The following is a 26,556-nucleotide window of genomic DNA, read 5'->3' as shown; positions in this document are numbered from 1 at the left end:
GAAGACTTGCAGAAGCTGAAGCCCTGCTTCACCTCTCTTGTAAATCCATTCATGGTTGATGTGATCAGTTGTGGAACTAACAGAATTACAGGAGGACCCAGCATAGTTACCATGGTTCATGGTTTTTTCCTTCAGTGTGGCTGGAAGACAATCAGGCTCCTGGTAGTAACTCTCCTCCCTCCCACCATTTCCTTTCGTCTCAGTGCTTCAGCCAGCATCCCAGGAGACACCAGGAGGATGGATGGGATCCTCTCTTTGACAGCCAGGATGGTTAGCTGAGTTGGCTGCCAAGCAGTGTTTTCTACACAAGCAGGGTTCTTGCCTGAAGCAGAGCAGAGAAGACACGCTGCCTCCCTCTCCAGGGAGAACTGCAGGAGCAGGGCCGGGGGGATGCCTGACCCGTGCTCAGGCCAAAGAGTTGGGGAATCAGCTGGGCTCCACTGCTGCCCAGCTGATTCTCCTGGTGCCCCCACACATGTGCTGGAGGGGGCCCCCATGGCCATGACTGGGAGGGGCAAGAATCAGCTGGGTGGAGGCGCCAATCCGCTGATCCCCACATGCAGCCCCCATTCTCACTCCCACCCCAGCACCCCCCAAACACCTTTCTCAGGGATGAGGGGGAAGCAGTGCTCACCCCTGTTCTTGCTCCCACTGGTGAGGGGAGCACAGCCACCTCCAAGTGGGCACTGCCTCCCAGCTGATCCCCACTGGACATGGGTACAAGGGACTCCCCTCGGGCACGTGGGCGGGGGGCAGCAGGGGAAACAGCCGAGCAGTGCTGCTGCGTCCTGCAGAGCCCTGTGGTTGATCACTTGCTCCTGTCCCAGAGAAGTTCTTTAGATGGAGCAGGGCACCTCTGATGCCTGCCTAAAACAGCCACTGCCAGTGGCACTCTCAGACTAGCTCTCCGTTTCTGGCCTTTGTACTGCCGTGGGTTGTGTTTTCCTGGTTTGGACAGCATAACAAGCCGTCCTGGTATGGATCAACCATAGAACAAAACTGCTGCTACTGTTCAGACAACACAACAGTGGTAGAAAAAGCCACCCCGGCTTGTTGTGTCATGCAAACCTACCTTCTTTCAGTCTCCAGGATGCAATGCTATTTGGTAAGGCTGAGTTCATGTATCACACACGCAGTGTTGGAAATGAAAGAGGCTGATATTCTTGGCGTGCTTTCCAGAGCTGCGGTGTATCTCAAGGCCACATCTCCAGGTGTTCAGGCAGACCCTGGATTTAGAAGTGCTGGGAGGGGGCATGGGAGAGGAGCAAGGGGAGCCCAGTCCAGGCCCTGACCCCATGGTGCGGGGTCAGGAGAGAAGGCCTAACCAATTAGAAGGCCTGCAGAGATCTAGGAGGCTAGCCCTTCTTAAGAGGGACACACCAATGAGGACAGGAGCCCAGGGTTAATGAAAAGGAGGGTTTTCAGAAGTAGTTTCTAGTTTGGGTTCAACAATCTCTCTGTGCTTGCTCAGAGCAGTGGCTCCGTTCCTATCTGCAGGGTCAATTACATAGGCTAACATTGGGTGACTACTCCTTGGACCTTTAGCAACTGACCTATGGAATTCCATAGGGCACTATCTTGTCCTCAGTGTTATTTAACCTCTGTACAAAACCATAATTAGGGGATTTGTAGAAGTCATCAGGAGATTTGGAGGCAAGGTCATCAGTACACTGATGACACAGTTCCATTACCCTGAGGCAAATGAATCAGGAGGCTGTGCAAGTCTTAGATCATGTCTGGAAGAGGGCCCATAAATCAAGGCTGAGTCCTGGAGTGACAGAAGCCCTGTGGGCGAGAGTTTCTGGAATCTGGGAGAAAAGCTCGTTGCCTGTTCTGGATGGGGCTGCACTTGGCCCGAAAAATCAGGTTTGTGAGATCCATCCCTGCCACTGCCTGCCTAGTGCCTGCAGTGGCTCAGTGTCTTACAGCATCTTCATTTGCTTTGCCAACTGCAGCCTCTCCTAGACTGGGCTAACTGCACCACAGTGATACAGGCAACCTCAAGACTGGCCTACTGGAATGCTCTCTATCTGGGGCTGCCCTTAAGTCTTTTCCAGAGGCTGGCACTAGCACTCGCTGCAACAGCTCTGCTCTTGTCAGAAGCTGCCCCTTTTCTTCATGCAGCACCTTTGCTAGAGGAACTGCACTGGCTGCCTCTTGGTTACCAGGACAGGCTTAAGCTTTGAGCACTTTTGGAGCCAGGAAATCTAATGTGCCCTCTCCTTTACCAACCTGCCTAGCCACTGAGGTAATTGTAGGACATTCTCCTTGGACTTATGGCCTGCATGGAGTCCACCAGGAGAAGGGGCCTTCAGTGTGGCAGCCCCACTTGCTGCCTCTGGAAGTCAAGCAGGCACCAATGCTCTGTTGTTTTGGCCCCTGCTGAAAAGATATTTGTTCTGGGAAGCCTTTCTTGCTGACCAGCCATGGTTTTAATGTCATCCTGTTTTCAGTGTAATGGTTTATATTTTAATTAATTTATTTTTCTTCTTCTGTTCACCCCTCCAGAATTTTCCTAGATAGGGAACAGTATACAGATAACTATAAATAAAGATGAAAATAATGTGACTGCTGGCCATCAGCCCCTTTCCCTCTTTCAGCACTTTCCCAGCTTTTGTGAATTAAAGCAGAAATTTGTTGCTTTCGTTCTTACAGCAAGATCCAGGCATACTTCCAGGGGCAGCTATACCATAAAAATCCAATGTGCCTATGGATTGCATCTTCCCTGGGCATGGCAGGGGTTGTTCTCACAAGCAACCCGCCCCTACTTCCCAGCAGGAAGTGACTCATCAATTCCCTTTCAATGAGAGTGCATTCAGCCAGAGATTTGCATAGACATCAGGAAGGGGGCCTGTGTGCTGTTGCTGGGATGCACTCCCACAGGCTGCAGGTGGAGAGCTGGAGATGAGGCTGCGCAGCCGAGCCTGCCACAAGGCTGGCCTCCTGGCCCTTCTAGGCCGTGTTCTACCATTTGTGTAGCAGCCACTCTCAGCTGAGTGAGAGGCATCCCAGCCCCAGGTTTAATTTACTATCCTCCCCTGCTCGGAGCTCAGCCCCTAGTGTTGTGGGCAACCGGGGAGGAATCCCTCTCATGTTTAAGTTACTGGTCTTCTGTCTTGTCCTGAGACTCTCCCTGATGGCTGGAAAGTGGAAGTAGAGCTAGGCAGGGTGGACACTTCACAGCAGCCGTGGTTGCTGCTCTCAGAATGACGTTGAGCCACAGTTGCACCCCTTGCCCCTTTGAGCACACACCCAAAGGCATCAGCTTCTGCCTGCTCTTTCTCAGCAGAGTTTCCTTCTTGCTAAGATCAGGAGGTAGGAAGCAGACGAATCTTCTTCCTCAACATGTAGACACGTGTGGCGTTGTGCAGACACACACCATGCTGAGCACAAATGGAGTGCAGCCGTTTCTGCATGAGTCTTTGTCTGCAGCGGCATTCGGCCCCAGAACAGGCTGCTTTCTTCCAGTCACTGCCTGGAATTCAGAGGAGGCAAACACCGGCAATCTGGAGAATGCATTTGCTTTTCAAGTAGCTGATACGATATGAAATGGGAGGTAACCGCTGTGTAAACAGTAACCAAGGGGAGAGCGCCTCTTTTCTGGAAGGTGTTGGTGTGGAAGGCAGGTGGAGCCTGGCTCAGTGACACGCAGCTGCTGATCAGTGCACACCCCTGGCCTTTGTGGATGTGAAGTGCAGACACTGAGTAGTCACGAGCCGCACTGCTGGATGGCCACTCAGTGATGTTTCACCCCGACTGTTTTGAGCGAGCGAGCGAGCGAGCCTCCTCCTCCTCCTCCTCCTCCTCCATTCTCTCTCTCAGCACCCACTGGTGTGAGTGGGTGATCCCCCACCTTGCTCACCATTCAACAGCGGTGTCAGACACCACCTCCTGTTGCACATCACCTGAACATATTGTGCTAGCTGAAAACATCATCTGGATTGCTAAATCCAGCAATCCTAAACTCACCTGACTCTCACCTGGCTGCCTCTTGGCCTTGCTTCCTTTGGCATCAGGATGGCACAAAGAAAGATTTGTCGGCATGGGTTGGAGAGGTGTGCAAGGGAAAATGTTGTCCTTGACCTACCTATTTCAGCACAGGCTCTGCTTGTGAGCTCCCTACTTTGATCTCCTCCTTCAGCCACCCAGTCTTGCCCCTCAGTGCCCTCACTTCTCAAGATCTCTTTCTAGTCAGTCCCCAGCTTGGTTCACACAGTTCAAATCCCTCTTTGACACTTTGACTACCCTGACAACTTTCTAGTCGATCATCGGTGCATATACATGCCTTCTACTTCTAGGTTTCCTGAACTGCTGGAGCAGTTGTGGGCTCCCTTGCATCACAGCAGCTGATGATCTGTGCTGTGTGGGGGGCGGGGGGGGGGGATGGCCCAGCTAGCCCAGTTCCCCTCCCCACTCAGAAAAGGCTAGCGACCAGGCAAAGGGGGCTGCTCCTAAGCACAAGGCCCATTAACTCGCTGTTTGTGGCTTAGGACATTCTGTAGACTTGAGCTGTGAGCTGATGGATGGCTCTCCTGACCAGGGATCACACAAAATGTCCCTTTTGTCCTCTGTAGTTTTATGGTTCTTTGCCCATGGAGGCAGGCATGATGAGGCAAGGGTCAAGACGACAGAGAAACAGAAGGCCGCAGCTTGATTAAGGATGTGATCCAGTATCCTCCTCCCTCACTGCAATTAAGTCTCTGAACACAGAGGACTGCACACATTCTAAGCAGGGTTCAAGGTGTGGCCGCGTTTCTGCTGCCCTGGCCTGCATTTCCTCTATATGGCCGTTTCTGGCTGTCTGGATGAAGTCCTGACTCCAACAATCAGCACCGTGAATGTTTGGGTACTCACCAGTAGCACATATGGCACCACAGTTCTATAGTGGAAGGAAAATGTTAGATATATATTTGTTGATGGAGGTGGGGCAGGAGTGAAGAGGAAGAATTATCTTCTATTTTTTAATCTAAAACTTCTCTCACACAATACATCTCCCACCCCCAATTCATTAGTATTGCTAATTTACACATGACAAGTCTTGCATTTACTCCTTTTTTAAAGAATGAGAAGGCAGGCCTCTGCCCCAGGTGACTTACAAGACAGAAAATGACCTGTCATGTCATACCTGGAGGAGGATTCCTCAGGCAAAGAAAGCCAGGGCAGTGGGCCCCAGCCACATTCGTCCACAGGGGTGGTGGCTGCAGATGACTGCCCTGCGTTAGAGGAAGAGGAGCCAGGACCCTTGGGGGCAGCCCCTGTGGTTCTCCAAGAGCAGGAGCAGAGAGAATTCACCCCACAGAAAGAAGGAGGAGTGCATGGCTTCAGCCCCAACAGGAATCCAAACACTCTGAAAGGGGAGGCTCCCATGAAACAGCATGCTGACTTAATTAGCCAGCTGTGCTGCATTAGAGCTGGCTATAAATTAGCTCCAGCAGAGCTGCTCTGCGCTGCAAACAACAAGCGGCATTATCTGTGCTCCTGGACTTTGCTGATGCTAACCGGTGTCTAGATCCCTGGCTTGTTTTTTGGACTTTCTTTTGGACATGCCAACCTGATTGGAGCTTCAGACATGCACTAATCATATAGCCTTGACCCCTGGACTGAAACTGGTAATTCTTGAGAAGGTAAGTGATTGGGCTTTTGTGTACTCAGGGCAGGACATGATCCCAGGGAGATGACAGAGAAGGGAGAGGGACACAGAGGTTGTTGTTGTTAGTCGCAAAGTCATGTCCGACCCATCGCGGCCCCATGGACAACATTCCTCCAGGCCTTCCTGTCCTCTGCCATCCCCAGAGTCCACTTAAGCTCACGCAGACTGCTTTAGTAACTCCCATCTAGCCACCTCATTCTCTGCCGTCCCTGTCTTCTTTTGCCATCTATTGTTCCCAGCATTAGGCTCTTCTCCAGGGAGTCCTTCCTTCTCATTAGGTGGCCAAAGTATTTGAGTTTCATCTTCAGTATCTGGCCTTCTAAAGAGCAGTCAGGGTTGATCTCCTCTAGGACTGACCGGTTTGATTGCTTTGCGGTCCAAGGGACTCGCAGGAGTCTCCTCCAGCACCACAATTCAAAGGCCTCAATCCTTTGGCACTTGGCCTTCCTTATGGTCCAACTTTCACAGCCATACATTGCAACTGGGAAAACCATAGCCTTGGCTATACGCACTTTTGCTGGCAGGGTGATGTCTCTGCTCTTTAGTACGCTGTCTAGATTTGCCATAGCTTTCCTCCCCAGGAGCAAGCATCTTTTAATTTCTTAGCGGCAGTCCCCATCTGCGGTGATCTTGGAGCCCAGGAAAATAAAATTTGTCACTACCTCCATTTCTTCCCCATCTGTTTGCCAGGAAGTGATAGGACTGGATGCCATGATCTTAGTTTTCTTTATGTTGAATTTCAAGGCAACTTTTGCACTCTCCTCCTTCACCTGCATCAAGAGGCTCTTTAGTTCCTCTTCACTTTCTGCCATTAGGGTGGTATCATCTGCATATCTGAGGCTGTTGATATTTCTTCCAGCAATCTTAATTCCAACTGGTGATTCATCTAGCCCCACCATTCTCATGATGTGCTCTGCCCAGTCGTTCTGGGTGTCTCTGAAGGTGCCAGTCTTAACCTTTTTATGACACCTCAGAGAGTACCTGAAGCACTGCCTACTGCCACTTGAATGTGCCTGCCTCCCAGGGCCCTGTCCAGCCTCTACCCAGCACCAGTGAACAGCATCCTTGGGCTGATGGCAGCACATTGCATCCCTGATAGGGCTCACTGCTACACAGATGTGGCCTCTCCAACTGGGCAGCTGGGGTGCTCACCAACTTAATTCCCAGAGTGCCCCCTGGGAGTGTGCCAGGGACATGGTGGGGAATTTACAAGGTGACTGCAAGTCAGCAGGTGCTCAGACTGGCACTCCAGCTGTTGCTGCCTGCCCTCAAGGCCAGGGATGCCCCAAGGACACAGCAGGAGACTCCTCAGAGAGGCCCTGTGCCAGGAAATCCTGAATTAGCAGGCCAGGAGAATGTACGCTTGGATCCACAAGGAGACACCATCGCCTCAAACCTAACCAAGATTCCTTCACAGGAACAAAGGCACTACTGCCCGATCTTAGATTAAAGAACATACAAAAGCATATCTTTTTATCTGAGGATTTATTTGGACTTTCCCAACAATTGCAACCAGAGGCCTCTTCAGATCGTGTCCCAGATGGATAGCAACAATGAACAGAAGCATTTTGGTTGTGCTGCCTTCCCATGGAGATGCCCTTTTATTGTCCATTTGCTACACACTGAGGACCTTTAGAAAGGGATAGAATACATTCTGTTACGCTCCAGCCTTTAAGGTAATAAGATACTGCTGAAGCTTTGTTTTTCACTCTGCCATCATTTGCTGTCTGTTTTACTTAGTGTACTTGTTAGAACTGCTCTGAATTGTTCTATGCTGCGAGTTTATACTGGATCAAATCCAACATCACACAAATAGGCTTCGTGTAATGGAACTTCTCATTGCTCTCATCCCCTTGGGGCTTCCTTGCATTCCCCACCCCATCTGCTCAGGAGCATCCCCTCAACCCCATAGCTTGGTATGGGAGGACATGCAGGGGCTGGAGAATTGGTGCCTCCTGCAGCTTCTGTTCGCTGCCATCCAGATCCTTATGATTAAGAGGCAGGATGCAAACCAAACACTTCAAATAAGGAATAAATCAGAATTATTCTTGGAAACACTGACCATTTCTTGCCTTCTTGCTAAGCAACAGACACCCCTTGGCCCCTGTATTAAAATATCTCCGGAAGCTAAGTTTTTCCTCTACCATATTAAACCTTGTATAATGCTAAAACTTGTGCTAAAATAACATCACTACTGGAAATTAGTCATGCTGATTTCCAGACAGAAAAGTCACTGGAAGTGACAAAGAGAATTAAGGGAAATCCTTGCTATTGCTTCAAGAGTCACGTAGTCAGATCACTGAACTCAATCTATCAAAATTCCAGCGAAGGGTAATAAAAAACTTTTCACCGCCCTACAACCCCATGTTTATGTTGTATGAGGGAGAGAAAAAAATATCCCAGCTTCCTTTTGCAGAAAGTAAGCCTTTCTCACACTGCATTATTGTAGCACTGATACTTCCTCTTTTGGAACTGGTTTGCTTTGGCCAATTGAGAAATGCTGGGAGCTTTATGACGTCTTTCTTTGTTTTTCTGTTGAAACAGGCAGGTACACCTTTCCTTTTTTCTTTACTGCAATATTTCTTCAGACAGAATGAGAAGGCACTATTGAGTACTCCAGTGAAGAATTTTTCCTAATCTTAAAACTGGACAATTGGACATGGCAGATGTCTGAAAATGCTGGGAATGGAAGGGTGTGGGGGAGAGTAATAACTTTATTTTTAGCACCTGAATCTTTTATATTTATAAATATGATAAACTGATCTTTATAAAGCACCAAATATACTTTTGGGCATGATCCAGCCAAAATAAAGCATGCTGAATGGATAGGAGGCACTACAGCCAGTATGCCAGTGTGAAGCTCTAGAGATCAGGGTTCTAGTCCTGACTTGCCTACGAAGCTCACTTGGTGGCTTTGGGCCAGTTACTGACCCCCAGGATAACTACCTCACAAGGTTGTTGTGAGGACAAAATAGGAGAGGAGGAAGACCATGTAAGTTGCTTTAGGTTTCTTGCTCGAGGGGAAAAAAAGCAGGCTATAAATCTAACAACACAGCTTGTATATAAAATGTTCAGGTCCTTTCACAGCACATAGAAAGCTGAAACAGTATGCAAGACATCTGAATTATCAGAGAAGTTTGAAAGCACATGTTAATAATGGACCAGTAATAAAGGTCATGTCAAAATCTCAAAACTCTGTGTTGCCCGGGTTCTAGTCCCCATTCAGCCATGAAAACTGCTGGATGACTTTGGGCCAGTCACTGTCTCTTAGCCCAACCTACCTCACAGGGTTGTTGTGGGGATAAAATGGAGAGGAGAAAAACCTTGTAAGCCACCTTGTTTCCTTGCAAGAGGAGAAAAGGCAGGCTATAACTGTAATAATAAGAATATTCTTGTACGTACTGCAGATGACAACAACAACAACAAATTATTTATTTCAAATATTTTAAGCTGCATCTTCAGGTTATGCCCTCCGAAAGTGACATTCAGAAGAAGTAAGACACTACAAATTAATGGTCACCAGAAGTGGCATCCAGAATACTTTTCAAAGCTGCTCCACCCACTTAAGCTATGATAACAGTCAAAGACAATGTTGAGGAGCAATATCTTCAAGGCCTGCCTAAATGCCAGAACAGAATGTGGAAAGCATCCCGCAGATCCATTGGAAAAGGAATTCCAAAGAACTGGAACAACTATGCAGAAGGTCCTGTCTCTACTGCACACCTACCTTATTGATCTTAATGATGGGCAATCAGGAAGTCTCCAAGGTACATCCTAGCAGGGAAAAATGGATGAAAGCAGGCTTGCAAATAACCTGGTCACAAGCTGTTGTGGACTGTAAAGGTTTTAGGTTATAACCAGCACTTTGAATCGGAAACAAGAGAGACAGCAATAGACAACAGACAACAATGGCCCAGGTGAAGGGCATGCAAATGGTGATGTGCTATCACTGCAGACTATGTTGAAGTCCACAGCCGATTCATACATTTGGCTAGGTGACCCTTTTGTAAGTGCAGTGGATATGTGTTGTGGCTATATATTGGAGTAATTTGTGGAAACGTTTTCCTCTTGTTGAGAGGCAAAGATGCATCCATGCGTATGATATACATGGTGGGACTGTGGAAGCAGTCATATTTCCCTCTATGGAAAAAACTCACTTTTGCATGGATTGTATCTGTGTGCATGTGTGGAAGTGCGAAAGAGAGAGAGAGAAAACAGAAAGTTATGATAGAGGCTAATTGCATGTTGCCCATAAACACAGGTAATAGACCCATAATTACATTTTTAAAATTAAAGTTTCTTTGGGAGGGTTATTTGAAGCTGCAAAAGGACAAATCATGGAGCACTGAACCCTTCACCCCCAGCCATTATCTAACCCAAATCACTCCCACAAGGCATTCCAGAAGCGTATTGGCCCTTGCACTCTATTAGGTTTGAAATGACTGGTCATTAGTCTTGCCAAAATTAGTGTATATGAAACAAGGCAAGTGCCTCCCAAGGTGAAGAGAAGGTAAACAGAGGGCCATTTGTAGAACAATGGACAGATTTTGACTGGCAAAGTGGGAATTTTGAGTGCAAACTTCAGTTACAAAGAACCAGTGCTGAGGGGATATTTGTGAAGGATGACTACTGATAATGGAGGGAGCAGTAAAGCAATGGCGGAAGTGCTGGGGTGGATTAATGGCCAAGTTATTTAACAGAGAACAAAGGACTTTAAAGGATTGACTGATACACAGTAGCACTGAACCTTCCACATTTTCTCCACTTCTTTTTTATACAAACAAATTGTTAAATTATTACAAAAGCTTTAGAAAACCTATGCAACAGCCTTTGTTTCTTTTCTTAAATGTACAGGTGCTATTTTGGGGCAGTGCCATGGGAGATTCTGCCCACAATTTCCTCATAGTACATACTATTGACATGAAAGAATATATTGACTTACGTGAATTGTATAGTTTTGTTAAGAAGGAGTGTGTTGCTCACATCCTTAAAAGCAGTTCTTTAAAATATCTGTTCAATGATAGAGAACTGATTGTTTCCACATGCAAATTAATCAGTGAATCTTCCCCTTGTGAAAAAAGAAGTCATAATCTAAAAACTGTAGTTCTTGGATTGCTTAGTCTGATGTTAACTATAGGATATTTAAGCCAGAAATAGCCTGTAATGTCTGGAGTCACATGTCATAGAATCAGGCTTTTGTGAATGGGGGGGGCATACAAGTGTTCCAAATAAATAAATCATCTCCAACCAGGTTGCTGAAATACTGCATGCTCAAAATGGCAGCAGCACATGCCAGGCATAGAACTCAGCTAATTGTGATTTAATTAATCCACAATTTGCCATCATTACATGTGAATAGGTCCAGTACCTCTCACTTTCCATAGTTTTCCCCTGCAACTATTTACAATCCACTACAAGGACCTCCTGCTCACAAACCCTAACCTTAACCCTTCTATTGTAACACTCCTATATAGTATCTTTAGCAGAGGTATACCTGTGAAAAAGTATACCTTAAAGGTGTATCTTTAAATTTCATACACATTGCTATGGGCAGATGAGGAGGGTGGCCATGGCCTCAGAGATAGCCAACTTATACAGGAATGATTAAGAGAAAAAATACATTAAGTGAGGGAAACCTTTTGAGGGGAAACATCATACAATGGTGAAGGTACATTGATGACATCTTCATGCTTTGGGCTGGTTCACATGACTCTATCCTAGCCATTTTCATGTAGCTCAGTAATTGTGATACCAACATACTCCTTTCATCCTGATGTATTTCAAACAGTATCAATTTTCTAGAATTTACAGTGGAGGATTTCAATATGCTTTGCACATTGATGTACAGAAAACTAGTGCATAGAAATTCCTATGATAGCTTTCTCTAAAAAACATAATGACTCCAGAGGAATTACACAACTTTGATGCAAGCAATGAAGAAATTGAAATTGTGAAAGTTTACATATGTTGGCTCAGTCATAATTTCAAATGGAGAATGTAGCCAAGAAATTTGGAGAAGACTGAGACTTGGGCAGCAAAGGGGAAACTAAACTGAGGGCAGCAATGAAGAAACTAATTTGAGACGAAAGCCAAGACCATCTACACCAGGGGTGTCCAACCTTTTGGCTTCTCTGGGCCACATTGGAAGAAGAATTGTCTTGGGCCGCACATTAAATACACAAACTCTAACAAAAACTGATGAGCAAAAAAAAAAAAAGTCTGTGCATAATATTCATGATATCTGCATCCACAGATAAGCAAAAAAGTCCTCATATAACAATCCTAATTATGTGGCGCCCCGTTTGGAGAGTCTTTTAAAATCATTGAACAGGTCCCAAGTTTGCAATCCGTAATATAGAAAATGAACATATCTAAGTAATAAAACTTCATAGATTTTTCATATTTTTATTGTAAAATAAGGGGGCAATGTAAAACTAGTGGGATATTTTACATTGTATTTGAGAAACTAATGCATCAATATCTGGTTCTATGGAAGTAGTTGCAATTCTCAGTGAGTTCTCAAGGTGCTCATCAGATATTTTGGTCCTAATTTTACTCTTAGCATGCTTCATTCTTGAAAATAGTTGCTCACAAACGGAAGCCACATACCATAGTAAAACTGAAGCCACATATGCGTACAAATAACAAGAGCATACGTACATTTATTTTATGTGACATTGCGACACAATGTTGACATCTACGATGTTCACGCTAGAGAACCACACAATCGAGTTACAAAAAAACTCAATGTTTAAGGTAAGTTTACGATTTTGTGTTGGACCACATTCATAGCCATCCTGGACTGCATGCGGCCACGGGTAGAACACCCCGATCTACACTATTTCTTGTCACTATGTATAAACTGGCGTTAACATTTTGTTAACTATTTTCTACAAGCACACCACTCTGTGTAAGCACTGTTGAGGTAAAGAGAAATTGGATGTATCCAATAATAAATTTATCCTTAGGAGAGAACAGTTTTGGATTTTAAAGCTTAACCAAGTTTCTCCCAAGCGACTGAAGGAATAGTTGTAAATTTGATAACAATCCTGTAAGTCCTTCGATGTACAGATCAATAGGTATAACTTTAATTGGTAAAATCATGCAATCAGTGACACATAGGTTAGAGAGAAATCCTCTTTTCTAGAAATCAGCATGTGTGCATCCTTGAAATGGAGCTGACACTAACCAGCCACATTCCAGAGAGGGCAGTTGACTCTTGACAGATAACAGCAGAGCAAACAAAGGGCAATTCACACCAGCCCACCCCATCCTCCTTCCCAGCATCTTCTTTCTGCTTTGGTATGCAGGCAGGAAAGATTAAGCCATTGGAACTTTTTACTTCTGTAACCTATTAGAAAGTGTTGAGTGTGTTACAAGAAAACCTTCTCCCGTTGTGTATTTTGGGCATGGGCACACCAGGACACCGATCTTCTGGTCAACACTTGTAGCACCAAGAATAATTTCACTTCATAAGACAATATTATGTGGTGCCTCCTGCAGCCACTTAGAAGCCTATTTTTCAGAATGACTCAGCAGCCCACATAATTTCTCTATGTATTAGAAAAAGGTAGACACAGATCTTTTTACTATAACAAAGAGATTACTATTGGGTGAGTTTGTGGGGAGTAAATATCAAACTTGCTAGTGGCAGTTATGGTACTAATTAACTTACAAAATGAGTTTGTGAATGTAACAACCATGGTTTTTAGCATAGGAAGTCTGGGATTAGGTGATATAATTGGGTTGCAAATTTATATCCTGATGAAGGGTTTTAAAAAAACCTCTCTTCTTTGCCCTATTCTCAGTAAATTCAACCCAGCACTTTAACAGATGAAAGTAAATTTAAAGAATAACTAGTTATGATAAAAATGTTCATTGTATTAAACTTTTTTTGGAGGAGCAATGTGCTGAAAGGGTGGTTTCTACTCATGAAAAAATGCACCATGTAGTTAAGAATTTCAAGGTTATAAAACTGAAAATTGTTCTACAATTGTAAGCATTGCTGGGACAATATAAGGGCTGAGCAACTGAGAAATCCTGTTTTTCAAGATTACGCTTTATGGGAGGGCATTCCTGCTAGATGGTTTTTTCACGGGCCTCAAGTTTTGGTTGTAGTTTAATTCCAAGCCTATCATGTGTTGTGAATATGTTTACATAACGTGGGAGGCGCGAGCGGCCTGAGGCCGGGCGGGGGCGGGACGGAGCGGAGCTCGGGGCGGTCCGAGTTTCCGGTTTCCATGGAAACGGGCGCTTCGCCTTGCCGAGGCCTCCCTCTCTTTCCAAGAAAAGACTCTGTCGGGTTTGTGGCGTGGAAGGGGGGCGCGGAAAGCGTGAGGTGGGTATTTTGATGGGGGCCTGTGGCGGCAGACGTCCTTTCAAATCGAAAAATTCCTATGGCGGAGGCAGTTTCCCGATTAAATCCAGTGTAGTTTTAGTCGAAATAGACGGTTTGAAGGAGGGAGAATGGATTCGTGACGTTAGGAAACGCAAGCGTAGGTCACCTCCCTTTGTCTGCAGAAGGAGCTACACGCACACTTGTGTTTCAGAGCACACGATTTCTTGAGAACAGGCCTGCATTGGTAACATTGCGATTGCTATCATTAAGTACAAAGAAGTAAGGTTCTACACTTAATTTGGAGTTTATCCACGCTCCTGGACTTCAGACTTGTTGAGAACACTGCCACTTCTAAACTTTGAAACGCCCCCCTCCCTTTTCCGTTAAGATTTCTGCTGTATTGTCACATAATCATTACAACGGGAAACCTGAGGAGGGGAGAAGCCTTGGAAAATGTACCCTAATTATCATGCCCTTGTTGGAGATGGAATGGGTGAATCCTAGGGAGAAATGTTTGATCTCTGGACTTTGTTTTCACGTTGTAAATGCACAGATTCATTTGTCACTTGTGCATCTGTAGTAACACATGGAGCCACTATCGGGTAAACTGTCACAGCTTTTGTTGCCATCTTACTGATTTTTTTTGGTATTCTTATGCATGAACAAACAATCCCTTTTTCTCCATTCCTCCCTTCCATCACCTCCACGCTCATTACTCTCTCCTTCCCATCCATCTTTTATATTTGCATATCTAAACTAAATATAAATAAGGAATTAAAAAGAGAAAACAACCTGGTAATATTGTAGAAAACAGTCCTGATTTATAGCTATATTTCATAAAATTGACTCACTTCTGGTATGCTCTTTTTTTTACCCAGAGACTTGCACTGTTGACACTGAGCAGATAATAAAAGTTCCATAATAAAAATTAAAAAACACAGGTTTTGCACTTACACAGCATTCAGTATTAGGCTTGAGATAACATTCTTCAGATCTCTGTTGCAAAACACCTATTAATATTTTAAGAACATAAAAAGAGGCATGCTGAATCAAACTAAGATCTCTGAACCAGCATCTTGTTCTCACAATGGCCAACCAAAATAGCATTCTCCTGTATGTGTTATTACTGTTAAGGTACCCTATTGTAAAGTATGTTACATGAGGGCAGGGAACATCTATAATACCACTGGGTTAATTGGCGCAATGGGTTTTCCAGTTAATCCAGCTGAGCTAGCTAATGTTGGTGTTGCACTAGAGGTCCTGTACATTAATGCAGTGTAATTTACTTTGAGGCTGCTTTATGCAACCCATAAATTTAACTTACGGGCAGCATCTGACTGAATACTAGTGTTATACACAAAGAATTCTAAAATTAATTAAAAAAAACAAAAGTAATGTAAACCACAATCAGTATAATGCAAATACAAGTAAATGTTATATAAAACATAATTTAAAATAATACAGTCCCAAATGTCTTCATGCACAGTATGCAAATTTCTTCCTCTCTCTCCACAGCCAGAATGAAAATAAAAAATCAGCCCCAAACAGTTGAGCCATTATTAATGTCCAAATGTTAGAGAAAATAAGTACATCTTTGCTTGGTGCTGAAACTATGATTGCATTGTTGGGTTTGCTTGGAGAGATTGTTCATAATTGTGGGAAAATCCTAGAAGTTCATTCTCAAACTGCAACCCTATGAGCTCTCAGACACAGAAGGAGGTTCATATGGAGAGTGGTGTTCCATGAGGTATTGAGATTCCCAGCTCCATAAAGGTCAAAATCGGTACTCTGAATCTGACCCAGAAACAAATAGACAATCAGTGCAAGTGTGTTGTGATGCAACACAGATGTTTAGATCACCTAGTCCCAGTCAATAAGCTGCCTTCTAGCAACTGCCCTCATAACTGATATTCAAAGGATCACTAGTTTTGATATGCACATAATATATAGCCATCATAACTAGAACCATTGATAACCCTATGCTTCAGTAGCAAACTAATTTTCTGATGAATGTTTCAGAATAGGTAAGTACTGCATTTAGTATTGAAACTGCATCATATAATTCAGAATTCCACTGGCAATAAGGGTTATATATCTTTAATTATCCCAATTCAAAAATGGCAGATTCTAGAAAAATCTAAAAATCCTGAGTTTTGTGGCAATACTTCTTTAAAACTTCTGCAAGCATACCCTGAAAAATAAAAGCTGAAAATTTAAAATTCTGGAGTATAAAAGCCTTTCTTTGCTAATTGAAGTCAGGACCTATTAGATCAGTGATCCTCACACGGGGGCCACATCTTAAACCGAAATGTAACATAGCTATTAACCTGCCAATTTAGATTTTAAAAAATCGGGTCAGTGAAGAAATGTTAACTTGAATGCAATCCATTTTGGAACAATATTTTACTGTGAAATCCTTTTATCTAGCTACACATGCTTACCTAGTCAGTATGACTTTTGTGGCTGTTAGCCAAGGCATTAATGTCCAAGTCAAGGGTTGTGACAGACACCCTTAAAATGTCATGTAAATGTCCTGGCCTATACTTGGATTTCACATTTTCATCTTGGAAAAAGTTTGTTCTCAGATGTATGTAGTGCCAAAGACTGTGAACATGTCTGTAGCAAATTTCTTTGGGTTGATAAATATATCTGGTAGACCACAACAGAAATCTAACAGACTATTTTCTTTGAGATGATCACTGGTTTGCAAATCTTTAGTTCCATCTGAAAAAAGTTACTTGCATCTTCTGGTGCTACTTCAAATGAATTCTGAAAAAGTCTTATTTCCTTTCCATGCTTGTGGCAATCAGTGATTCTGTTCTGGAATTCCACCAGAAATAGGTTCAGTGTTTTGATGTGTCTTTCACTGCTGAATTATAAATTTCTGTTCTTCTCAAAATTTTAGTTCATTGCAGCATTAGAAGTTTGAAAAGTTACTTTTACTAACTTGCTTCAGTAAAATGTTTAGTTTTGCTTCAAAAGCTTTCAGTTTAGAATACATGTCACACACAAGCTTTCCTTTTCCCTGCAACCTTAGATTTAATGTCTTCAGATAACAAGGTGGATTTGATTTAAATCACCTTCAGTAAGACTAGATTTAAATCATGGTTTTCTACATAATTTGCATGCATGCCTGCTTTACCTGTCAATAGAGGAACTTCATCAAAATATTCCTAAACTGGGTCTCTTTTATAGCCTTCTGCTATTACTGTTTTTTTTTCCCCTCCAGGGAAAGAATACTATGATAAACCTCAGTTTCAAAACTGAGGTTTTTAGTTTCAGTTTCAGTTTTACTTCTTGCAGCTTCCTCTGCAGCTCTGTTCCACTCACAACAATCTTCTATTCATTGAATTTTTGAAGCTTAGTACACTGATACCTTGGCTCATGAACTTAATCCGTTCCAGGACTCTGGTTGTGACCCAAATTGGTCGTGAGCCAAGTCAAATTTTCCCATAAGGCTCAATATAATTAAGGTTAATCCATTCTGTAACTATTTTTTTAACTCAGAAAAATGTGAAGCAAAGTAACAAAGAACAACAAAGATCGCAGCCACCCCCCCACCCTGACCATGAGTGCCGCCATCTCCCTGCCCCCCCCAGCACAACCGCAGTTGCGCCCATCATCCCGGCGCGCTGGGGGGGGAGAGACAGGCGCGATCATGGGTGCACTTGTGGGGGGAGATGGATGCATTCGTGCTGGGGGGGGACGGAGATGGCCGAGATCGCAGTTGCGCTCCTGCAGGAAAGACGGGTGCAATCACAGGCACACTCCTGCAGGAAAGACAGGCGCGATCTCGGCCATCTCCCCCCCGCCCCCAGCACAATCGCAGCCATCTCCCCACTCGGGGGTGGGGAGATGGCCGCGATTGCGGTCGCCACCCAATGTGGAGTTCACGACCTGAGTCAAAATTTTTATGAAATTTTTGTTCACGACCTGATTTGATCATGAACTGAGGCATTCGTGAGCCAGTGTACCACTGTACTTAAGAAGTAAGGGGTTGATTCTGTGCATGTAGATTTGCAAAGGAACAATGGGATTAAGTTCTTCTCAACTGTATGTTGATTTTATAAATTTTTTGCTGTGAAGAAGAGGCATGTGCTATCAGCAGACACAAATTCACACTTTTGAGAACTGTAAACGGAAACATCAGTGATAATATCTTCTAGATAGAAAAAATGCCCAATAATCTTACAGAAACCTGTGGAAGAGTATGACATTGCACATAGATTAATGGAATTTACCAAAATATGTAAAATTGCATGAATTTGCAGCCCCATGCTATATAATTAAAAATGAATCCTTATTTCATGATTAATAACTTTTGGATTATAATGCATCTTAAATAGAAAACTATCTTTAGATAGTGATTTCCTCAAAAAACATTTTATTCTAAAAACCAATTTAAATAAAAAATCCAAAATCTGATTTTAAAATTTTTCTTAAAAAATTAAATCCACTCTGGCATGTCACTGCTATTCTATCTGTACATTTTCCCTTCTGCTGCCCTTCTGACATTTTTATATGCCCAGTTTTTCAAATGGAATTAATGGGATTTTACTCTGGATGGATTGTGTCAACAGTGATCAGAACAGGTATGGATTGCTAGCTTTTCAATGCTAAGCAGTTCTTTTACTTTTGTGATTTAATTTGTTCTTTTTAATAAATTTATTTTGTTGCTGACTAATTAATCAATTAATTAATTAGTACTCTTTAATTGTTTCTCAGATGCCTTAATGTTTGCATATTTAGCAGATAAAAAGGTGCAAGAGTAGATGAACTCAGAGCATGAAGGCATGGGGGAGCTTCAACATAACAATCAAACCTATGATTTCTGTTTCTGCAAGGGAAGGAGTGAAAGGCAGTGGCTCTCTTGCCTCATCTTTGATCTCTTAGGACCATTAGAAAGGCCTTGTCTAAAGATTGGTTTGCTAAATTTAAACAGTGAGGTATGCATCAAGAGCTTTTTAAAAAGCCACTTATGAAAGCTTTCATACCACTTTGCATGTGGCTAGCATCATATTCTGTTTTGTTTATTGTGTTGGGGGCTGGACATCCAGTATATTTGGAAGTATGTGGGAATAAATTCCACGTAAGGGATAGATCCACATTGTTATTTACAGTTAGTTGCCTTTGATATAGGACAGTGATGGCGAACCTTTTAGAGACCGAGTGCCTAAACTGCACCCAAAACCCACTTATTTATCACAAAGTGCCAACACTGCAATAAAACCTGAACACTGAGGTTTTAGTTTAGAAAAAACAACTCACAGCCAGTCCAAGCAAATATATTGATATCCTTGGCAGCGCACTGACCGGCCATGCGAAAGCTCGGATGAGTTTGCAGCTTATGAGTCACAGCTCATGATGTTATCGCCTGACGCCACTACTCCTTTCTGAGCATGCGCATGGCCCCTATCTGCACTATTATCTGATGCTTGGCTGCTGGAGCGATGCTAGGGCGAAGTGCCGACAGAGAGGGCTCTGGGTACCTGCCGTGGCCCGTGTGCCATAGGTTCGCCACCACTGATAAAGGACAACTAATTTGTTGCATTCATTTCAATGGAACCTAGGTACAAACAACTCACAGTGCAAACTTGTGCATATCTACTTAGAAATAGACCTACTTAATCCCTGGAAAGTAGGTCTAGGATTGCAAGCTTAGTCTAGACTCAACCTTTTTTTTTTAAACTAATAGCAAAATTATTACCTTCTTTCTTAGGAGAGATATTTGGGGGCGGGGGGTTACATTATAAATTAGTTGATAGTATTTATAGTTCTGGCATATAACCTTTTGAATTTAGGAAGGGATGGGGAGCCTGTGAAGCTCAACTTCCATCAGCCCTAATCAGCTTGGTTAGAATTGATAGACATGGTAGTCCAACAATTTCAGGAGGACCACAGGTCCTCTGTGTGATTTTAGAGTGGACTGAAGACATACTAGAATAGGGTAGCACATAAACAGCATGAACAAGCTGCTTTTGTGGAATCTAGGCTAGTGACTCGCAAACACTACAAATGGTTTTTAAAGGAATAGCTTCAATCCAGTGAGAGGTGATACAGAATTTTCCCCAATGGATCACCCTTGCTGTGACTACAAAAGATTCTTGTTGTGGGGAAAAAATCCTACACTGAGCATGTGGAGGGGTAGAAATGTTTTGTTTCACCATTAAACTGTTCATTTTAGGAAATTCTGAAGATCATTTTGCAACTGCTGATGATTTATATTTGAAAGTATTAGCATTGTATATCAAGGGATAGCTATTGGGAGATTTTTTTAACACCCCCCCTTCTCCATGATAGATGAAGGTGATAAACTTCACCTTGAAGTGAAGTTCAAGTTGACTGTAGACCGAGATTTAAATATAATTGGAACTCTGGTCATAAGAGCCCAAAGTTTAAACTTACACTTGGAGTATAAAACTTAAATACAACAGGTCCCCTGAGATGCTTTTGCATATAGGGCGGGGTATAAATATTTTAAACAGACAAACATCTGCTGGTTCAGTTTCCACATTTTCACAACTGCAGTTGACCCTGATTTGAAAGAGAAGTGGTAAAGGGCTTCTTTAAGTGAAAATTCTTGATTTAATAGGTAATAAAAAAAGTATGCCGAGATTGCTAGGAAATAAGGTAAGAACTCATTTTCTATCTGTGAAATTGTGAAAAAAATGTATGGTGAACATTATATGGTGTTCACTATTACCTGCCATTTCAGGCATCTGCTGTGAGGCTTGGAACCTAACCCTGCGGATATGGGGCTTCTGCTGTATTACTAAATTATTAGTAAGTAACCACACCTTAACATAGTAAGGGGGTTTGAAAGTGTCAGAGAAACTAAGAGAATGCCACTGGGAGGCCAGATCTCTCGCTAGTCCAGTCTCATAGCAGAATCACCCAAGGCAGAAAGGTCATGCTGAGACACCAGACTAAGATGCATCCATCCTCTTCAGGAGTAACATTCACATCAGCAGAACAGAATGGATATCTAATGGTGATGGGGGTGGAAAAACTCCTGCTTGAAGATGACACTGGTGGGGGATCTTTCATTGGTAACAGCATTGACGCTCAAGCTAACTCTGGTTAGTACTGCACAGAAGAAGGTAATAGTAAACCACTCCTGAATATTTCTTACCTTGTAAACCCTATAATGAAGCAAACCAAAATGAAACAAGACACGATTCCAGAAGATGAAAGTCCAAGATCAGAAGACACTCAATCAGCTACTGGGGAAGAACAAAGGACAAGTACAAATAGTGTTCTAGCGAATGATGGCACTGAATGTAAACCACAAGGAAGTCTAGTATCTAATATGCTCAGAAGTGAACAGAAAGTCTGAAGCTGTACAACACATAATTGGGGCATAAAACATTAGACTTATCATTATTAATTGCATTTCTAACCTGCCCCATTAGCCACACAGCTCCCTGGGCTGCTTACAACAATAAAACTGTAAATACAATATGAAAATATAATCACCAATTACAATAAAACAATAGGACAATAAAATAATAAAAATACACCCACTGACAGAACCAGTAATTTCATTAAAAGGCATACCCCAGTGTTAAAATGCCTTTAAAAACTAACAAAATACCATTGAAATAAAAAGGTCTTCACCTGGTGCCAACAAGAGTATAAAGAGGATGTCGAATGAACCTCTTTGGGGAGCTTGTTCCAAAGTTGGTACCACTCTGGAAAAGGCCTTTCTTGTTCCTTATTTCCTGAGGATGGGGTTCCCTCAGGAGGGCCTTAGATGCAGATCTAAAGTGCTGGATAAGTTTGTATGGGAAGAGGCTCTCCTTTAGATAGCCTGGTCCCAAGCCCTGGGGTTTTAAATACTAGTGTTAACGCCTAAAATTGGGCTTAGACCTCAGTTGGAAGTCACTGAAGATGGTAGAGGACTGGCTTTATATGATTGTATCTGCCTGTCCTTATTAGCAATCTGGCTGCCCTATTCTGGACCAATTCAAGTTTCCAGTCTGTCTTCAAGGGAAGCCCCACATAAAGAGCATTGCAATGATCCAGTTGGGAGGTTATCAGTGCATGGATAACTGTTGCCAGGTCCTGACTGTCCAGATATGACTGCAGCTGATAGGAATGAATCAAGGAAACTGGAAATCACAGAGCAAGAAATGAAATGCTTAAGCATTAAAGTATTTGGTGTGAGTGAACTAAATTGACTGGAATGGGACATTTTCAGTCATACAAAAATGAAGTATTTTGCTCTAGAAATGTCGAACTCTGAAGAAACAGAGTAGCTCCAATACTGAGGCAAGATGGTGCTATAATGCAAACTCTAATAGAATAATATCAGTCAGAACTTTCAGAAAACCTATCAACACACAATTCAAATTTGTGTTCATAATTCAAGTTGATGAAGATGAATGCAAGTGTCCAGGAGGAAATCGCTAACACACCAAAACAAGACATGCTAATAGTCATAGGTAACTGGAACACAAAAGGAGGAAAGAAAGCAGAATCAAAGGTTGTGGAAAAATTTGGCCTAGGGGTCAGAAACATTTCATAGAATTCTATGAAGTCAACCATCTGTTTACTGTTAATACATACTTCAGGCAACCAGTCTGATAGCACTACATATGGACATTGGTAGACAGCCAATACAGAAATCAAATAGGCTATGTAATTGGAAGAAGGAGATGGCAAAACTATATTCACACTGCCAAAGGAACATATTGTGGTACTGACTATGAACTCCTGATAAGAAAAATCAGAGTAAAATTTGAAAAGTTCATTAATGGAAGCTAGGGTCAAAATACAACTTAAATAACATTTCTGAGGAATTTAAAGTCCACATAGAGAACAGGTTTGCATTACTGAACTTAACTGACTGTGAATCAGAAGAACTGTGGACTGAACCTAGAGACAATATTTTAAAAACTAGGAAAAGTCAAGGCAGAAAAAGAAGTTAACCAATTATACAATGGATCCATTCCATCAAGGAAGCCACAACCTTGACTTTGCAAGTGCTGAGCAGGGCTGTCAGGGACAGGACATTTGGAGGGTCGCTCATTCGTAGGGTCACCATAAGTTGGTGGAAGCATGAGCAACTACAACAAACAGGGTGGGGACTTTAGACAAACTGAAGGGGAGGTGTCCTCTACACTGATAAACTACTTTTGCTTTTTGCATCTTATCATTTATTCTAAATTGTTTCTGGTATTCTCAGCGGTAGGAAATCTTAAACTTTTAAGTGACTTAGTTTATTTATACATATATTTGTATCTGGGGACTGCAGGTGGTACAGTGGTTTAAACCTCTGTGCTGCTGAGCTGGTAGATCGAAAGGTTGCCGGTTTGAATCTGCACAACAGGGTGAGTTCCCGTTGCTCCGTCCCAGCTCCTGCCAACCTTGCAGTTCGAAAGCATGCAAATCCAAGTAGATAAAAAGGTGCCACTTCGGTGGGCAGGTAACAGCATTCTGTGCACTTTGGTGTTTAGTCATGCCGGCCACATGGCCACGGAGACTGTCTGTGGACAAACGCTGGCTCCCTCAGCTAGGAAACGGAGATGAGCACCGCCCCCTAGAGTCAGGCATGACTGGACTTTATGTCAAGGGAAAACCTTTACCTTTATTTGTATCTACCAAGGCCTTCCCAGGCTGCTTGCTTAGTTCAAAAATGATACTGAATTGTGAATTAATTAACCAATGATTTGCTGTGCATGACACTGTGTTGATCATATTCTTCCTTCTACTTTCTGTAAATAACACCTGATTGGGTGTTGGGAATATAATGTGTAAACCTGGAGCACTGACAGTGAACCCATAGTTTGTTGTGAACAACCCATAGTTGAGTTGTTCAGGTCTAACACAACCCAGTGATCTGCGTCCACATGCTATGCTCACAATCAGAAAGCAAAAGTGAGGACTACATCAGAGGCAGTACCCTTGCTCACTTCCACTTGTGCATGGCAGATCATGGGTTAATAAACCATCACTTGCAAACCTGTTAATTCTAGGACATAAGCATCTGATATCTGTAAGTGGAGCATCAGGATCAGAGATAAAAGATGAATGAAGGTCTTGGCAAGATGCAATAGGGACAGAGGCAAAGTACAAGCAAGGTTCAGCTATCAGTAATGTGTGACTGTGCTAGAGGCAAAGGTTAAGTTAAGAGTAAACAGGTCAGATGCCAGTAAGGAAGGCCAGGATCAGAGATAGCAGTAGTAAGGTCAGGGATAGGCAAGGATCGGATGCCTGGTAGGGCCAGAAGCAAAGGTAAAGTCATGAGTCAGGACATAGATGGAATTGCAGAACCAGAGGGAGTAACGTAATGAGGAGTGCAAAGGAACTACCATGATGACTCATGTTGCTGTGGCAAAACTAGGTGGGGCTGAGCAGCCGTTTATAGCAGCTTTTGTGGTTTCCTGCTAGTTCCTATGAGTGCAGGCCCTACTCCCTGCAAGCACCAGCAGGCCTGATACTAGCCTCACAAGTTCCTGCAAGGGTACCAGGCTGCCTTCTTTAACAAGCCACCAGAGGGAACAGTGCTTCATTGTGCTGATCCTGATAAAACCATTTTCTGGTCAAGGCAAATTTGGCAGTCATGGAAAGAAAATATATTTGAAATACAGTCTGCTTCAGTGTTGTAGGATAAGAGCTGCAGTCAACAGTCTTCTTGTTTTAAACAAGTCCTTCCAAATAGATGACCATTCATCTGTGGCAGTGAACCATATAGCCTCCCTCAGGTACTGCTTCCCTTACAGAGTTTTCACATTTTCCCAGTGATTTTCTCCCAGTGGATGGTAGTATGAGTGCTACATGAAATGCAGTTTACATGTGTTTACAAACTTCAGTTCTCTTTATCTACTCAATCACAGGAGCATTCAAATAACTTTCAATTAAAAACAACAGTGACAATCAAAAATGTTTGCAATTTATTGAGACATACAGGAAATACATGTGTCATGTGGGCAGCCCCCAGAGAGACTACCAAGATAGTCTGTACAAGATGCCTTTATAACCTATCAGATACACAGTTTGGGGAAGGGATGGGGATCAGGTACAAAGCATGCTAGAGGCATGTTAGAATAAAACAATAGGGATGAACACTATATAAAGTAAACTATAAATGGTTTATATTATAAACCATTAGCATCTTTAAGACTGTACCTCCAAAGGACAGGCAAGCATTAGCATCTCTAAGATGTATATCTGGAGCAAGACTTGTAACATGGATTCCTGGTGAGATAAGAAATCTCAAGTGCACAGCTTTTCTTACAGTGTCAGGCTTTTAGCAACCATATTATGGCAGAACTTTTGCACATAGTGTGGGCAACAGTAATCACACTAAGAAATGGTTGTCATGTGAAAGCTTACTTTTCTGTTCATAACAATGCCCTGTCATTTTAAACCTTTTGTTTTTGATTTTTTAAAGGGTTGCTGACCCATTTTAGTATGGAAATGTTCGTCCCCTCACGCATGCACCTCACACCTACTGATAGATACATACACAAACATAATACAGAAGTGATTAAAATGATGAATTATATTCTATTCCTTCCCTGCAACAAAGCTGTTTCATCCTCCACTAGTGGGGAAGTGTTTCAGTGCTAACACTGGACACATGCTAGTGCAACTGTATAGTATTAAGAGAGCAGGAAGAATTTTTCCATGTCTGGAAATGTGCTGAAAATTGTTAGATTTTTTAAAAAAAAAGTTTGTAAACTACAGTATCCTCTTGGAGATTATTTATCAGCCTGTCCAATCTGAAAGTGCTTTTTTACATTTGAAAAGATTAAAGAGCTACCACTGGGTTGGAAAGAGACAATAGTCAGATTCATTTGTTGTTTTTTCCCCATAGTTTTTACAGATAGGATAATCCTTTACAAATGGCACAGAAAAATACCATGTTCTAAAGGAAGCTCTACTGGTTTTAAAAAAATCAAATCAAATGAGATCTGATAGTAGCAGAATCAGCTTGAATCCTGCCAAAACTGGAGTGGGGGAAGGTGATGGAAAGTACAACATGGATAGGTAGGAAAAGGAAAATGACCCCTCCCTCCCTCTCTCCCTCCACGTTTCATTCTGAAACCATTGTGCCCATATATGGATTTCTCCTGGTGTGGTTAGCCTCTGTTGGGAAAAACAGTTTGGATGGAGCAGTTAAAGGGTGAAAAGTCTAGATAGAATAGAGATTCAACTTTTCTTTTGTTCATGCCAGAATTTTACACATTTGCCAGAATATGGATTCTGTGACACGTGTCTGCCATAATCATGACCACATTATCCTAAGAAAACAAGCTGGAATCACATGATTGATGATGGGAATAATCATGTAGGATTTGTTTTAGAAATGTGATTCTTTTTCATTATGTGCATTAATGCAGGATCTAGGATCTTCTGAGTACATAGAGGACTATATACCTTAAGAAAGCTATAATAACCCATAAGCCTGACTGTTGAAATCTGATAGTTTTGTGGCTGTAACAAATTACAATTTATGCAGCAAGTGTACATTCAGGATAATGATTCTAAAATATGCATAGAGCCCATGATGAATACTGCAAAGCAGACTGCATGAGTTCTATAGGATTGATAAATTTCTTTT

At 42.7% G+C, this 26,556-nt stretch overlaps 1 protein-coding gene across 1 annotated transcript in view; it reads left to right on the top strand.

The window, feature by feature from the left end:
- The first annotated feature begins 13,891 nt into the window (after positions 1–13,891).
- CCDC57 (coiled-coil domain containing 57) overlaps positions 13,892–26,556 on the top strand; it is an 80,870-nt gene continuing 68,205 nt past the window's right edge. The window contains exon 1 of the mRNA XM_044420033.1: positions 13,892–13,988. The gene's annotated coding sequence lies outside the window, so the exon portion shown is untranslated. The remainder of the gene's footprint in view (positions 13,989–26,556) is intronic.

This window comes from Varanus komodoensis, unplaced genomic scaffold (assembly GCF_004798865.1).
Source record: "Varanus komodoensis strain SLA01 unplaced genomic scaffold, ASM479886v1 scaffold11, whole genome shotgun sequence".
Classification (NCBI taxonomy): domain Eukaryota; kingdom Metazoa; phylum Chordata; class Lepidosauria; order Squamata; family Varanidae; genus Varanus; species Varanus komodoensis.
Note: the sequence above shows the minus strand (reverse complement) of the source record. Positions and strands in the feature narration are given on the sequence as shown.